Source organism: Lepus europaeus, chromosome 18, assembly GCF_033115175.1.
Source record: "Lepus europaeus isolate LE1 chromosome 18, mLepTim1.pri, whole genome shotgun sequence".
NCBI classification, from domain to species: Eukaryota; Metazoa; Chordata; class Mammalia; order Lagomorpha; family Leporidae; genus Lepus; species Lepus europaeus.
Genome location: NC_084844.1, coordinates 8,619,752 through 8,635,230, shown reverse-complemented (window position 1 = coordinate 8,635,230; position 15,479 = coordinate 8,619,752). Strand labels below are relative to the sequence as shown.

Below are 15,479 nucleotides of genomic sequence, written 5' to 3'. Positions count from 1 at the left end.
CTCATTGCCATTTTTACAGGAGATGAAATCAGTGTTCAAACAGGGTATGTCCAAAGCCACATCAGCATCCGTTTCATATTAGAAAGGGGAAAACTTAGAAATATATATGTAACTGGTCATGACTATAGTTAGAAATAACTGAGTAAAATGTAAATTTTCTGACTACTTTTCCTTCTGCTCTTTCAACTGTGCCACACTACCTCCTGTCTACATGGGGAGATGGGGTAGTGGCATGTTTGAAATCTCTACTGTGATGGTTCCCATCAAGGGAATGCCTCGTGGCTTCATCATTGGTAGAATAAGCCATCAATCATTAGCATGCTGCCCTTCCTGGGGTGCTATGGAAAGTGCCCACTTTCTTCTCAGACATGGAGCTATTGTATTTCTTAGCCAGATGCTTTAGCTAAGGGAATTGAAAGGATCAATAACCAAGGTGTAATTATATTAGGTGTTCCAGGCACCATTCTATAATTTTGAATGTATATATTAAATTCAACAGATGAGCTCAAACAGGTTAAGAAAGCAAACCACGAAGGAAAGTGTTAGTAGTGAGACCTGACCTGACTTGCCAAAATTTAAATAACTTTGAGTTGTAGAGGAGAGCAGTGAAGAAAGGTCATTTAATTCTAGAGGAAGCAAGCTTACCTACCATTAAAACTGCCTATCTATGAGATCAAAGTTATACACCAAGTGTTGGAGTAGGGAGTTCTGTGTAGGCAAATTTTAGTGAAATGAAAACTAGAATCATCCCAAATACCTCAGGCTTATGCCAGCAATGGAGAACTATACACTTATTTTTGCTTAAGGCATCTAAAAATAAATCATTGCCCTAAAAATCAGTCCATCAAACATTGTATATGTAGACAGAACCAGAAGCTGATGTGTTTTGATTGTTTTATCGCACAACTGAGGAAATCGAAGGTAAAAGTATCTTCTCTGCAGTCTCAATTCACAAAGGTATTGGCCAACCTGTCCAAGCTGCAAATATAATTAATTTCTTGAACTATGGCATTTGGTGAGTGTGGAGATGCTGCCATATGGTCAGGATGACGCTCATACTCTTAACAACCACAGAAACTCAAGTCTGGAAAAGGTTCCTGAGTGCCTCTGTTGAGCTTGGAGGGTGGGTTGACTGTTGTCTATCCTATCTGTATCCCATTCTCGAGCATAGAAATTTGTTTCAGTCAGTGGAAAAGATACAAGAATAAGAGTGATATAAGCACAAATGCAATCATTCCATCAGCCAAAGCAAGGCACCTGTTCAGGCTCACATAAGAAGTGGAGAACTGCAGCATATAAGGACAAGGGCAGAGAAACAAGGAAGGCCAGTGGATTTCAGCCATTGGTAGAACTGATCTACCAGAGTGAGGGGGGAGGAAAGGTAATTTCCAGGAGAAGAAAGGAACCAAATAAAGCCAAATTATGCAACATTGATTTCAACATCCAAATTTTGAATCACACCTTCCATTTTGGGAAGCCTTTGCCACATTTAATAAATAAAAGGAAATGCATCATTTTGCTAAAGTAAGAGAAGTATTAAATTTAAGAAGCCTATGCCATTATAAAATTAAGTAAGCATCATATTGAATTTAGGAATAATGGCAAATACTTCAACTTCTCTTAGGTTATTCATATATAAACATGTAGACCATTTTAATGGAAAACTGGGGATATATCTATACATATTCAATTTAAATTAAGTGAAGCTTTTAACTTAAATTTTAAAAGAAATCTTAATTTAAATTTATATAATATAAATTATATATGTGCTTAAGTTTAGTTTCAAAATTGAGTTTGTTTTGGCAATATAAATAAGGTTTCACTTATAAAAATTAGTGTATAGTGAATTATAAAGTAGTAATAATTTGTACTTACATAGAATTTACCTAGGACCAATTTGGATACATATAATAAAAGATTAAAATGCCTTACTTTAGTTGAATGGGAGATGTATATTCTAGATGGAAACCTACTTTCAATATGTATGAATATGTATGACTGTGTAAGAGGAATGCTACTTATGCATTAAAATACCTTCTTCAGAAAGGTTGCATTCAGGTGTCATTTTTTTTTTCATTATAGCTGGTATTCCAGGTAAAGACCAAAACTATTTTCACCTTTTTTCAACAATTAGTTGGAGTAATTCCCTAACAAACCATCCTCTGTCACTTTCCAAGTCTCACAAAGAGAATTTTTTTTTGGCAGTTTTCAAGGTTTTATTCAAGCACAAATAAAATGTGCACTCGAGCTATCTACTCATTTTCTTCACTACACAGTCTAGCATTGTGGTTGGTTTACTCAGATGGCCAGCTGAGCTGCTCTTTCCACTACCGGAGTTCTTAGAAGAAGCGTTGTGAGCAGTCTCTGCACAGTAATACTTGTTGCACATCAGCAGCACCTCCGGCTCCTGGACATTGTTTACTAGCAACTTCCAGAAGCCACTGGGCAGCATGTGCTTGGTTTTCTTGTTGTTCCAGTAATCAATGTTGGCCATCAAGATCTGACCCTTGAGTCTTTTGTGTACCTTCTTGTCAATGCCTGTGGGTTTCCACCAGTTACACTTAATCTTGACTTGTGGGTCGGACTGGTACTGGATAAAATTCTTGGTCCTCTGTTTGATGATCTTGGGCTTCACCAGGGGTCTGAGGGTGACCCTGATGCTGAGTAGAAGACAATCCTCTCAAAGAGAATTCTTCTTTGGATCTCATTTATTTTAGAAGATAGGAGAGAGAGAAAGGGAGAGAACACGCTCCCATCTGCTAATTCACTTCCCAAATGCCCACAACATGCAGAGCTGGCACCAGGCCAAAGCTCTACAATCTATATCTCTCACATGGGTGGCAAGGACCCAACTACTTGAAATGTTACCTGTTGCCTCCCAAGGTGCACTTCAGTAGCAAACTGCTACTGGAAGCAGAGCCAGGACTTTACCCCAGGCATTCCAATATGAGATGCATGCTAGGTGTCCCAACTATCATCTAAACTGCTAGGCCAAACACCTGGCTGAGGAGTTTTTTAAAAACATTCATGCCCTCACACAACCTCAAAGCATGCAAGCACCCATACAAGCAAGAAAGTAAAACAACAGCAGAAGCAGATAAAGACAAATAAACACAACCCTAGAATAAATTCTTGCAAAATCTGATAGTAAAAGAAGTCACATATTGTATTAAAGTCCAATTACAAAATAAAACAATCACTAGATGATTTCATTAGTTTTAAAGAAACTGAGGTTGTAGAGTACTGGGTGTAATTTTTTTATATATTTTTAATAATAAAATTTGAACAGATCACTATTTATAGTGTTAGGATGGGTCCCATAATATGTCATTATAAAAGATCAGTAGTTTATCAATTGATGTTACATAGCTATTTCTCAAAATAAAATGCTCCTATAAACATAGTAAATATAACAGCATCTAAATTCAATGATTCTAAGTTGTTTTTGTCAAAATGCAGATGCTCTCTGTTTCATACCATAAAGAAATCCTATAACTTGTAGTACCTGGTAATCTTTGGTTTCCTAGAAGAAGTATTTTTTTTAAATCCTGGAGGCAACAGTAACTTCATATAACCTGTATGTACAGAAAAGCAATAGTCACAAAAAAAATGGATTAAACAAAAGAACAATCTAGAGATTGGTAGGTTAGATTAATTATGGAATTTCTTTTCCCATATTTAGGGTCATACAAAATTTCCCACAATGCAAAATCCGGCATTCTAGTAAGATCTATGCATTTACTTTTAAGAAGATTAGTTATTTATCTCTGCCACAGTCAACGACTTTTATTGCTTAAGACCCCAGAATTTATGCAGCCAGCCAAAGGTGCTAAATTTTATAGGTGTGTGCAGTAAAGAATATATGCAAAGGAGCTTTGTCCCTTTTTGTCCCCAACTCGTGGGAGGTAACCTCTAAGCCCTTGGTATGCCCTACCTGATAAGAGCATCTTTGCTTACCCCAGGAACATTTGGGTTGTGACAGACAGTCTATGGTAGCAGTGTTATTGATGTGGGTACCTTGGGCCACACAGTATCAGCTCAACCTATAGGGACACTGGAGTCTAAAGTCAACACATGGGCCAGAAGCTGCATCTAAGTGAGCAATGTTTAATATCAGCTCTGGAAGCCATAACTCAGAGGAATTTCCTGTTGAACAATATTTTCTATCTGCATATTGTCAAGAATCATAGTGAAGTGGAATAAATGCCTTTCACTTGACTCCACTGGAAGAAGACAACTAGAATCTCCAACTGGGGCCTCTCCTAGGCCATTCCCAAAGTACCTCTTCCCTTTGCAGATATCGACTTGCACTCTGTTAGTGAAATAAACTGGAATCATGAACTAGCAGCTTCTCAATTCTGCGAGTCCGCCTAGCAAATTTGTGCATGTGAAGGTCATCTTGAGGACTTCTCAGGCTCCCCAGATGATCTTAATGGGCCCGTATTTCCTCTGACTTAACTGCTTGCTTCAAGCAATGGGACAGTGCTACAGAACACTGGAGTAACATAGAAAAGAGAGTTCAAGATTCATAATCCTGGTTCTAGTCCCATGAGAAAGCGTCTTAAGCCTGTTGTGTTTCTGAAGGTCAGAGGGCTTAATGCCCCTACAACGCATCCTGTTCTATAAGACTTTCCCTCCTGGCTTCCCGTAACCTTTCCTCTCCTCTCCTCTGGCAACTGCCCATCCCAGTCAGCCCAAGTGTTTGCCCTGTGTCTCCCTTACATTCAGCAAACCTTTGTAATAAGTACCTTTGAAAAGGAAACTTCTCATGTATTAGGGATTGTGTCCCTATTGTGAATGTCTCTGTTTCCAGCCAGGACCCTGAATGACAACAAAATACAAGGCCTAAAAGTTATAGAAAGTTTTTGGCACCAATGATTTTTGGATTGTGTAATTTTTTATTGACTTGTCTTCAATTTTGCAACAAAATCCTTTGCTATTAAGAAAAAAATATTATTTTGAAAAAGAAACAACACATTTCAACAACCAGCAACTTCACTCTCAGACATGTTAATCCCCAAATTTAATCTTCTCTTCACATAAGCAACTGTCTATTTGAGGACAATAATCTCTTAACCCTCCCTTTGTTCCTCACCATCACTCATTGGTTATCTTGGCTATGATGTCTTCCTTCCCTCTCTTTCTGTGAAAACTCCTTTAGAATTGCTGAGTGACTACTCACTGCGGATGTTGGGGTTTTTGTTTTTATTTTACTTTGAGTGCCCACATATGTGGAGGGAGATTTCTCCCACCCTGCCTCCAGCCCTGATCTCTCGAAAACAGCAAAAATTTCTGGAAAATGCAAAAAGCAGAGAGGAGGCCAACCTGAAGGTATTAACAAGACCAGAAAAGGGGAACTTAAGATTTTCATTTTTCATAAATGTCCCATGAGCAGGATGATCACATCATTATGAAATACATTTGATTTCCTAAGAGAAATAGAGAAATTTGAACTTATTTTAATGATTATTTTTTAAAATATTGAGGATAATATTTCGACACTACATGTATTCTTTCTTGTTCTTCTGACTGCACTATACTTATTCTGATTTCTGGTATTAACCAAAAGGATATGGTAGTTTATAAATATCATATAATATTTGATGATACCTAGTTTCTTATAGAATTATGAGACAAATGCTTTGAACAACAATTTTCATGGGCAATAAAGATGGTTAGAGATTAGTGCTCTGGATAGATTTGAGGTTGAATTAAGAAAAGGGCATTGATATTTATTAAGTGCCTATAACATGTTTGGCATTACAGTTCATGTTTTACAAATATTGCCTTATTTAGCAGTACTATAGGGTGGTTTTATGATTTCCATTTCGTAGATAAATACCTTGCCTAAATGGCATAACTGTTAACTCTGATTTGAATCTTCATACTTTTTCATATAGGAAACTATTATATCAATAATATTAATTAATCTATCCAATAAGTATATCTTTGTTCAAATTCCAGCAAATAGCATATTTTGTTAAGAGAAAAATCATGTAACCTATTTTAAGGAATAATTATTCCAACTAAGAGAATTTCCAGCTATTGAGAAGAGTGGCTTATTCACATAGGAAGCCAAAAAGATCAAGTTAAGAAAATAAACCATCAAAAACAATCAGAGAGCCACAACTTGAAGGAGGATCTGAGCAAGAGGCTTTCGCTGTATGAGCTAGCCATGTTTCAGCCTTTCAGAGAGCCAGAGGGAAAACATGTCTATCCCTTACCAAGTTTCCAGTTCACTCTTTATAACCCACAGTAGAAACTCTGCTTAACAATCAGCATCCAAGTTGACCTCTAGGCCTTGAAACACCTTCCCAGCTTTAAAAAAAAAAAAAAAAAAAAAAGATAGGATGACTGTGCCTTGCCAAGTTCAGGTCCGGGTTCATGTCACAGAGCTGTGTGAAGCCACAAATTAAGATTTCATCACGTAAGAGACTCAGCCTTTGTTAAGCTTGTTCCACTTAGGTAATGTGCCTTGGGCCCTGTGCTGTGAGTCAAAGACAATCTACCCCAGGGCTTTTGCTAAGACCAGGTTTTTTCCCATCCCCTCAACAACCTCTGGCGTGGAAGAGGTTGTTCTTTCCTCTCTTCCAAACCACTGGGTTATTGGCCTGCTCTATCCCTACTTAAACCACTAAACTCAGGCAATATGCAGCAGGAGCCAAAAGATTTATATTATAGGAAAATAGAAAGGTAAGTCTCTAGATTCAATTCCAGACACAGTAGAGGACCAGGAGACTAAAGGGAATTCTGCACTGTGACCACTAAAATTTACGCCCCTGCCCAGCTCTCCCATGCTCATGCTGAGCAAATTCCTATAGAACTCCACCAGGAAAACCTCCCAGCACCTCTAGAGGTGACTTGGTTAGTGTTCACCTGCCCTGCCACCTCCTCAGCTCCTTTATCCCATCCGCGCACCCATCCCCAAGTCTTCTGTACTCTTGTTTCTAAGAGCTGGTGCCTGGGACACTCTTTGGAGTGTGCTCCTTGCTACTAGAACTTCTTTATCTCGCATTCCAAAGAGACAACTGGAGGTGTCCGGGAGTTCATCACCTCCTCAAGTGGCCCTTGAGCAGTGATTGACAGAGAGGGCAGGTGAGAGGCCACTTCATGCATTGCACCTGCAGTTGGACTGGAGCTGGATTTTGCCTGGGATCTCACCCTGGCATGGCCTCTTCCCCTTCTCTGCCATACTACCTCCTATAGTGATGTCACCAGGGCACTGACTTAGTACAGCGTTTTCCTAAGACCCTGCTCTTAGAACTGCTTTTTGAAGAACCTGATCCTGTATGCCTTGCCATCTGTATCCAGAAAAGCACCAAACACACAGATATATCCATTTTCTATCTATTAAGCCTCGACCCTTAAATATGAATGTCCACTGCAGGATCGCCGGACATCATCTGAGGAAGGCTTCCAGAAGAAACTCCAAGAGATCAGAATGAAAGAAACAATCCATCTGATAATCAGGAAAGAAAAGAACAATAGCAAAAGCGACAAAAAAAAAAAAAAAAAAAAACAGCATCAATGTCACGACTCCATTTGACAGTACGTCAACATTACTGGTAGTTGTCAGCAGCTTTACCACCTGGGACTTGTTAAAGTGAAGCTTCTCAGGTCCACCCCAGATCTATTGAATCAGAAACTCTCCAGGATACAGCCCAGTCACCTAGTTTTAACAAGACCTGGAGGAGATTACAATGTATAGTCCAGTTGACAACAACATATCAGAACCACATCATGCTTTTAATTGTGATGTAACGGCACAAGTGTGGCAGCAGGAATCTTGAAATCTTCTCTCCTGAGTAGATGTCAATAGATTAGAAGCTAAAATTCTATGCCATTAAGTTCATTAATTTTTCAAAAGATTTATCTATTTATTTGAAAGGCAGAGTTACAGAAAGGCAGAGGCAGAGAGAGAGAGAGAGATCTTCCATCCTCTGGTTTGTTCCTCAAAAGGCCACAATGACTGAGTTGTGCCAATCTGAAGCCAGAGGCCAGGAGCTTATTCTGGATTTCCCACATGGGTGCAGGGGCCCAAGCACTTGGGCCATCTTTCACTGCTTTCCCAGGCACATTAGCAGGGAGCTGGGTCAGAAGTGGAGCAGCCAAGACTCGAATCAGTGCCCATATGGGATGCTGGCACTACAGGAGGAAGCTTTAAATGGTAGGTCACAGAGCCTGCCCCAAAAGCTAAAATTTTGTACCATCCAATCATCACTTTTTTGAATAAATATGTCTTGAGTATTTACATGCTATACATAGCTCCCGAGTCTAAGGATTCAACAAGAAAAACATCATTTTTCTTACAAAATGTATATTCTCAGTGGAAATCAATAAACACACAAACAGAAAAATATATACTATTGATGATAAACACTGTGAATATGAAAGGAATATTTTCTAGCAAGTGACCCTGGAATAGAGACAAGACTGTGCAATTAGCCTGAGACCCAAAAAGCCAGCATTTTCAGACCTTGAAAACGGCTTTGGGATTTAATCAGAGTGGAATAGGAGGGTGATCTAAGACTTTGAACTGAGAGTTAACTCGGCTGGACTTAGGTTAAGGCTCCATGGACGTGGAAAATAGTATTTCCCAAGTAGGACTCTAGGTGTACCTGCTGTCTCGCATACTTTGCTATAGTATGGCATTAGCTTGTTGTGATTGGAAGACAGTGTCTATTTCCCCTTCCTCAAATCTGGGCAAGTTTGCAATTCTGTGACTTCCAAACCTAGGTCAGAAAACGCAGTACAGCTTCTTTCTTTTTATCCACCATTTTATCCACCTGTTTGCAGGCCTGAGAACAAGAGATCTAAGACACCCAGCGGGACCACCTAGAGGCACTCCCTGGAGCTGTCCTAACTTTTGCATCCTGGTAGCCCAATGCAGGTGCCAGCAATGTGAACAAAAACATAGTTAAGTGATTCCAGTCCAGGTGTCAAGTCCCCGCCTTTGGCTCTTCCCATCTGAGACCATAGATATCATGGCACCTCATAGAGAAGAGAGAGCTATAACACCTGTTGTGGCTGTTCAAATCACTGACCTACAGAACTGTAGCAACATAAAATGATTATTTTCCACCGTTAAGCCTAGGGGTGCTTGTTATATAGCAGCAGTAATTGGAACAGTGAGAAATAGGTTTTAGGACCACGCTACTAAAAGTGCCAACAACACCGGCGGCATCAATGTCGCCTGGAGGCTGGTTAATGATGCAGAATCCCAACCGTATTTCAGGCCCACTAAATCAGTTTTTGAATTTTAACAGGATCCCCAGGTGATGTGAATGCACATTAAAGTGTGTTTCTCAATCTGTTTTAATTTATTGAGCTAAAATAAACTTATGGGAAAATGTGGAAATCTTAAGTGACTGTTTACATATGCACACATACACCTGTACAACCATCACCCAGATGAACCTATAAAACACTCCCCTCCTACCTAGCAAATTCCATATTCCTGTTCTGAGTCAGCAACTTCTCTCTCACCCCCCTTCCAGACAGAACCACTTTATCGACTTCTGTCACCACCTATTAAAATACCCTGTTCTTCGATTTCACAAAAATGGAATTATTCAGTTTGAATTTAGTTTATTTGCTTTCTGGCTTTCATTGCTCAGCTTACTGTTTTTAAAATTAATTGATGATGTATCTATCACTGGCTTGTCTTTTCAAAATTGTATAGTGTTTCACATACATATTCCACTTTTAAAATTCTATTCTATTGGCTGACATTTGGTGTTTCCTAATTTGGATCTATTATGGATATATGTATTTTTTTTGACGGGCTGAGTTAGACAGTGAGAGAAAGAGAGACAGAGAGAAAGGTCTTCCTTCCATTGGTTCACCTGCCAAATGGCTGCTATGACTGGTGTGTTATGCCAATCCGAAGCCAGGAGCCAGGTGCTTCCTCCTGGTATCCCATGCGAGTGCAGGGCCCAAGCACTTGGGCCATCCTCCACTGCCTTCCCGGGCCATAGCAGAGAGCTGGACTGGAAGAGGAGCAACTGGGACAGAATCCAGCTCCCCAACCGGGACTAGAACCCAGGGTGCTGGCGTCGCAGGCAGAGGATTAGCCAAGTGAGCCGTGGCGCCGGCCTATGGATGAATTTTTTAAACATTTATTTATTTTGAAATTCAGAATTACGGAGAGAAATGGAGAGAGAGAGAGAGAGAGAGAGAGAGAGAGAGAGAGAGAGGAAGAGAGAGAGAGAAAGAAAGGGAGATCTTCCATCTGTTGGTTCATTTGGCTACAATGGCCATCACTGGGCCAGGCTGAAACCAGGAGAACCATACACTTGGGCCATCTCTCACTGTTTTTCTCAGACCATAAGCAGGGAGCTGGATTGGAACTGGAACAGCTGGGATATTAACTGGTGCCCCTATGGGATGCCAGCATTGTAGGTTGTGGCTTTGCCCACTATGCCACAACACTGGCCCCTGAATTATTTTTCTGTGCATATGAACACATGTATTCTCTTCTCATAGAGAAGAAATAATTACAAGTAGAAGTGTTGGCTCATGGGTAGGTATGTGTTTCACTTTATTAGAAATTGCCAAGGTGTTTTCCAATGTGGTTGGACCATTTAACACTTCTACTAAAAGTAAGGAGAGTTTAGTCACTCAACTTCTTTGACAATAGTTTGTATTGTCATAAAATTAGCCTTTCTGGTGGATTTGTGGTAGAATTTCTTGGTGCTTTTAATTTGAATTTCCTTGATGACTAATGTTGTGGAACATTTTATATACTTATTAGTTATCAGATATATTCTCTTGAGAAGTGCTTACCTGAGTGGTTTTCTTGTTTTTTAATTGAGTTATTATCTTTCTATTGTTGGGTGGTAGAAACTCATTGATGTTCTGGATATAGGTCCTTGGCCAGACCATGTTGTGGTATGCAGCTCTGAAGAGGATCCACAGTGATGCTCACCTTTTTATAGTCCCACAGTTGTGCAATCTAGCCACTTCTGTGAGTGCTGGTGTGATCCATGCCAATCAACAGAGGGCAAAAGCTTGCCAATTTTATGAATTTTCATGCTTGAAAGAATCACATGCAAAGGACGGAAGGTGATCGAAGTCTTTGATACGACATCAGTTGAGGAATGCAATTGTTGTGTGAGCTTACAGCCAGACCTCATCCATGTCCAGCTTTTACACAGCATGCTAGGGCTGGTTGAAACATTGATGATAGCATTCTGAGAGATTCTAAAGCTGAAAATCTAGCTAGATCATGTCCAACCTCCTGTCACATGGAAATTCTGAGATAATAAATGTCATAATGTATTATGTATCAATAAAAAATATACAAGCAGTAAAAATTGTGTAAGTTGTCACAGTGATGGACATGCGGTGTTATTTCAGTGTGGTTTTAATTTGCATTTAGCTAATGCTGCTTTTGATATGTTGGGCTATTGATTATCTTTAGTGTGAGATTTTTTTTTCAATCATTTTGTCTGTATTTTCAGTTGGATTACCTTACATTATTATTACTATTGAATCATAGTAATTAAAAAAAATCTACTTAAGAGCTCTTTTTCTAATTCATGTGATGAAAATATTTTCTCCCAGTTCATGGCTGGCTTTTTTTTTTACTTTTTAAGTGCTTTTTTTAACTTTTATTTAAGAAATATAAATTTCCAAAGTACAGCTTATGGATTACAATGGCTTTTTTCCCCATAACTTCCCTCCCTCCTGCAACCCTCCCATCTCCCGCTCCCTCTCCCATTCCATTCACATCAAAATTCATTTTCAATTATCTTTGTATACAGAAGATCTATTTAGTATATATTAAGTAAAGATTTCAACGGTTTGTACTCACACAGAACATAAAGTGTAAAATACTGTTTGGGTACTAGTTATAGCATTAATTCACATTGAACAACACATTAAGGACAGATCCCACATGAGGAGTCAGTGCTTTTTTGATAAACCTGCAAAATTACATCTGAGAAACCCTAGACAATCAAGAGTAAGACCAAAGAGAACAGCTAGGGCAATATTGTAATACTCTATGTGTGAGACAAGATGGTGACGTGGAGGCAGTGGAGACACTGTGAGAATATGATCACATTTTGGTTCGATTTTGAAGGGAGAGTGTCCACGATTTTGACTGATTGTTTGGCATTCATAACTGAAAGTCTGGACCTTCTCCTTTGGGGACCTAATAGTGACTTCCCTCCAGCTGAGACATTTGCCACAGTCCCCACTACTCCCTAATATTCCTGATAAATAGAGTCAAATGTCAGTGGCCAAGTTCATCATGTGTATAGCATTTTTTCTTCGACCTAATATTCTTTGCTTATTTACATTGGCAGCCTGACTCCTAGATAACTTTGATTTTGCATCTCCATACACAAAGCTCCCTAGGTTTGAAATCATGAGGCAAACTCTGCAGCTTCTACAATGTATGAGGTTGGGCATCACAGTCTTAGTCTTCCTATTTCTCAGGTGCCTATCTTGGAAGATGTGGAAAGGACCAAATTAAATAAATTATTATTAAATAGTGAATATTTGGTCTGTCTTTTATATTTTGATTTAGCTGTTCCTATTTGTCCCCATGAAGTCAACAATTCTGTCCTTTATTTTCTGCAATACATTCCTACTTAGTCTTTCTTCCACAAATCTACTGTGGGCATCACCAGACATTCTATCTCATAAATCTAAGTTGGGTGTACTTGTGCCAACACAAACTTTGCTGCCATCTCTGTTTTGGCTTCAATGTGACTCTGAATTGTTTCCTGCCCATCCATGGGGAAGCCTTACCCCTTATTTCGGTGCTACAAATTCAGTATATCTTCACAAATCTTTTGTCTTTACTCATTGCTTCTGCCACTAGCAATCCTCTGAATTCTTGCAGGACTTATTGTGGTACTTTTTAATTGTTTATTACTTTTCCAAAATGTTAACTCTTTGAGGGCAGATCTTATCCTATATTATAAGCCCTCCCTCTCCAAAAAGTGCTAAAGTGCTAAACATAGAGCAGACTCAATATTTACCACTGAATTCTGAAGTGAATTTACTACACACATTTTACTACCCTGGAAATTTGAATTGCAACACAATCTAGAGAAGCTGACATCGGCATTCCTGACTTGAAATACTTCCACTACTCTTAATTTTAAGTGAAAGCCTGGAAAAAATGACCAAGTTCTGATTCACTAAAGGAATAATAGTGCCTGTCAAAGATGGTTGTTTGGAATATGAAATTGAAATACACAAATGTAACTAGTAGCTAGTTCCTGGCTCAGGTAAGTACCCCATAATTATCAAGTTCTCTTTTTTTAGCAATTTTATTGAGGTATAATTTATTTTTAATAAAATTACATTATACAACCAATGCCACAGTCCAACTTTAGAATGTTTTCACATTCTACCCCTGAAGTGATTCTTCATGAACTTTTGAGGTCAATTCTTATTCCTATCTCCGGTTTCAGGTAACCATTATTCTACTTTTTGTGTCCATGGAGTTGCCTATTCTAGACATTTCATATAAAGATGTAGCCATTTACACCTGCCTTTTTGCCATTTGGCATACTTTTGAGGTCTATCTGTCTTGAACTATCAGTAAAATGAGGCTAAAATTATACTATCAGTCTTATTATTTTTCTTTTTTAAAGAAAAGGAGAAACATCCATCTTCAAGAAATTGAGCAATGTTATTGGACCTAGTTGGAAGCATATCAAAATTGACACGTAGTCAGATATCTTCTCTACAAAACACCTTTGTTTTCTCTAGGAAGTGTCCTATGCATTTCAAATACATCCTGGCACACATGAATGTGATGGATTATTTCAAAATATTGTGTTGTCCAGTCACTGTGAATTAAATATCCTTTAAAGATCATGAGAACAAAAGGACTGGGGAAACCAGTTCCGGTAAATTAAGATCCAACTTACCTGACGTTCCCATAAGCAACCTTCATTTGAACTTGACTGGAGTGATTTTAAGATTTTGATCACTTTTGGCCTAAATTTCATGCATCTCATTGTTAATAGAAATAGTGACAAATCTCTTTTAAGTCTATGTTTTTCTTATACCAACACAATCTATGAAACATGCCAAAGAATACCCTGGCTTTAATTTTTTAACTTACTGGATATGTTTTCTTTTGACAAGGAAGATCCCTTTATTTAAAAGTAAACTTGACATGGCACTGAAACGGAACACCTGAGAGAATGGTTCAGGCAATAAACCTGAAGCAGGAAGAATGTTTTGCTGTACCAAGCCACTTTATTACGTACAAAAGAGTTTCCCATGTGGTGCTGAGAAAGAGTTAACATGACTCTGATCACTCAGAACTTTTTGAGAGATGAGGGGGGGAGATGTATATAATAGGAAAAGGGGGTTCACTCTCTCTCAAATATTTATAATTTCCTCAGAAATGTTATCTTTTTTATTTCTTTTTTTAAAGATTTTAAGATTTACTTATTTATTTGAAAGTCAGAGTTACATAAAAAGAGGAGAGGCAGAGAGAGGGAGGTCTTCCATCCAGTGGTTCACTCCCCAGTTGGCCACAACGGCCCAAGCTTTGCTGATCTGAAACCAGGAGCCAGGAGCTTCTTCCAGGTCTCCCACGTGGGTTCAGAAGTCCAAGGACTTGGGCCACTTTCTACTGCTTTCCCAGGCCATAGCAGAGAGCTGGATCTGAAGTGGAGCAGCCGGGTCTCGAACCGGTGCCCATATGGGATGCCAGCACTTCAGGCTTTGGCATTAACCTGCTGCGCCACAGCGCCGGCCCCATGAAATGTTATCATTTTTAAACTGCTACCATGAGCAATGTGGATGTCCCCGTCATCTTTGAGATGTTGTACAAATATTTCTCTCCTTGGCCAAGCCACATATTCAATTTGTGCTCAGTTAAATCCTCATAAAATAGTGTCTCTGACAAATGATTGTTTTTTTCCTTCCCAACCCAGAGAAATGCCAGACTGAGCTATTTTCACTTTTGGTGGGAAATGTTCCATTTATACTGACGCACAGTTACGTGGCAAATATCCTGATGTTCTTTTCTTGTCATACGACTGAACTTTAAAGTTGTGAAAGTGACTTGATCATTGTAATAAAATAGCTAATAATAGTTTGTTAATATCTCTCAGAATGCTTCAAGACTGTTATGTGAATTTTCTCATTCATTGGCTCGACCAGTGCTGAATTAGGTAAGGAGTCTGAGATGCAGAAAAGCTAAAATTTTACCTATAGTCAGTAAATGGAAGCATTGTTCTTCACCATCTTTGGTCATCTTTCATTAGTACTAAAGAATAAGACTCTGACCCACCCATTTAAATACACTAAAAGCATTATTAGATACCTTTTTGAATTATAAGCACAGACAGAAATTAATGTCTCTACTGCCTAGAATTTTTCATATGAAACAATAGAGATTTTGTGGAGAAGCACATATAGAGTATTACTTTAAAAGATGCTGGCTCTTTATATGTGTGTGTGTGTGTGTGTGTAGGAAAGGTAACAACACTCTTAGAAAT

General features: G+C 38.8%; 1 pseudogene; it reads right to left on the bottom strand.

Annotated features, from left to right (window-relative positions):
- Window positions 1-2,252: 2,252 nt before the first annotated feature.
- Window positions 2,253-13,918, bottom strand: LOC133776931 (large ribosomal subunit protein eL32-like; annotated as a pseudogene).
- Between the last annotated feature and the right edge of the window lie 1,561 nt (window positions 13,919-15,479).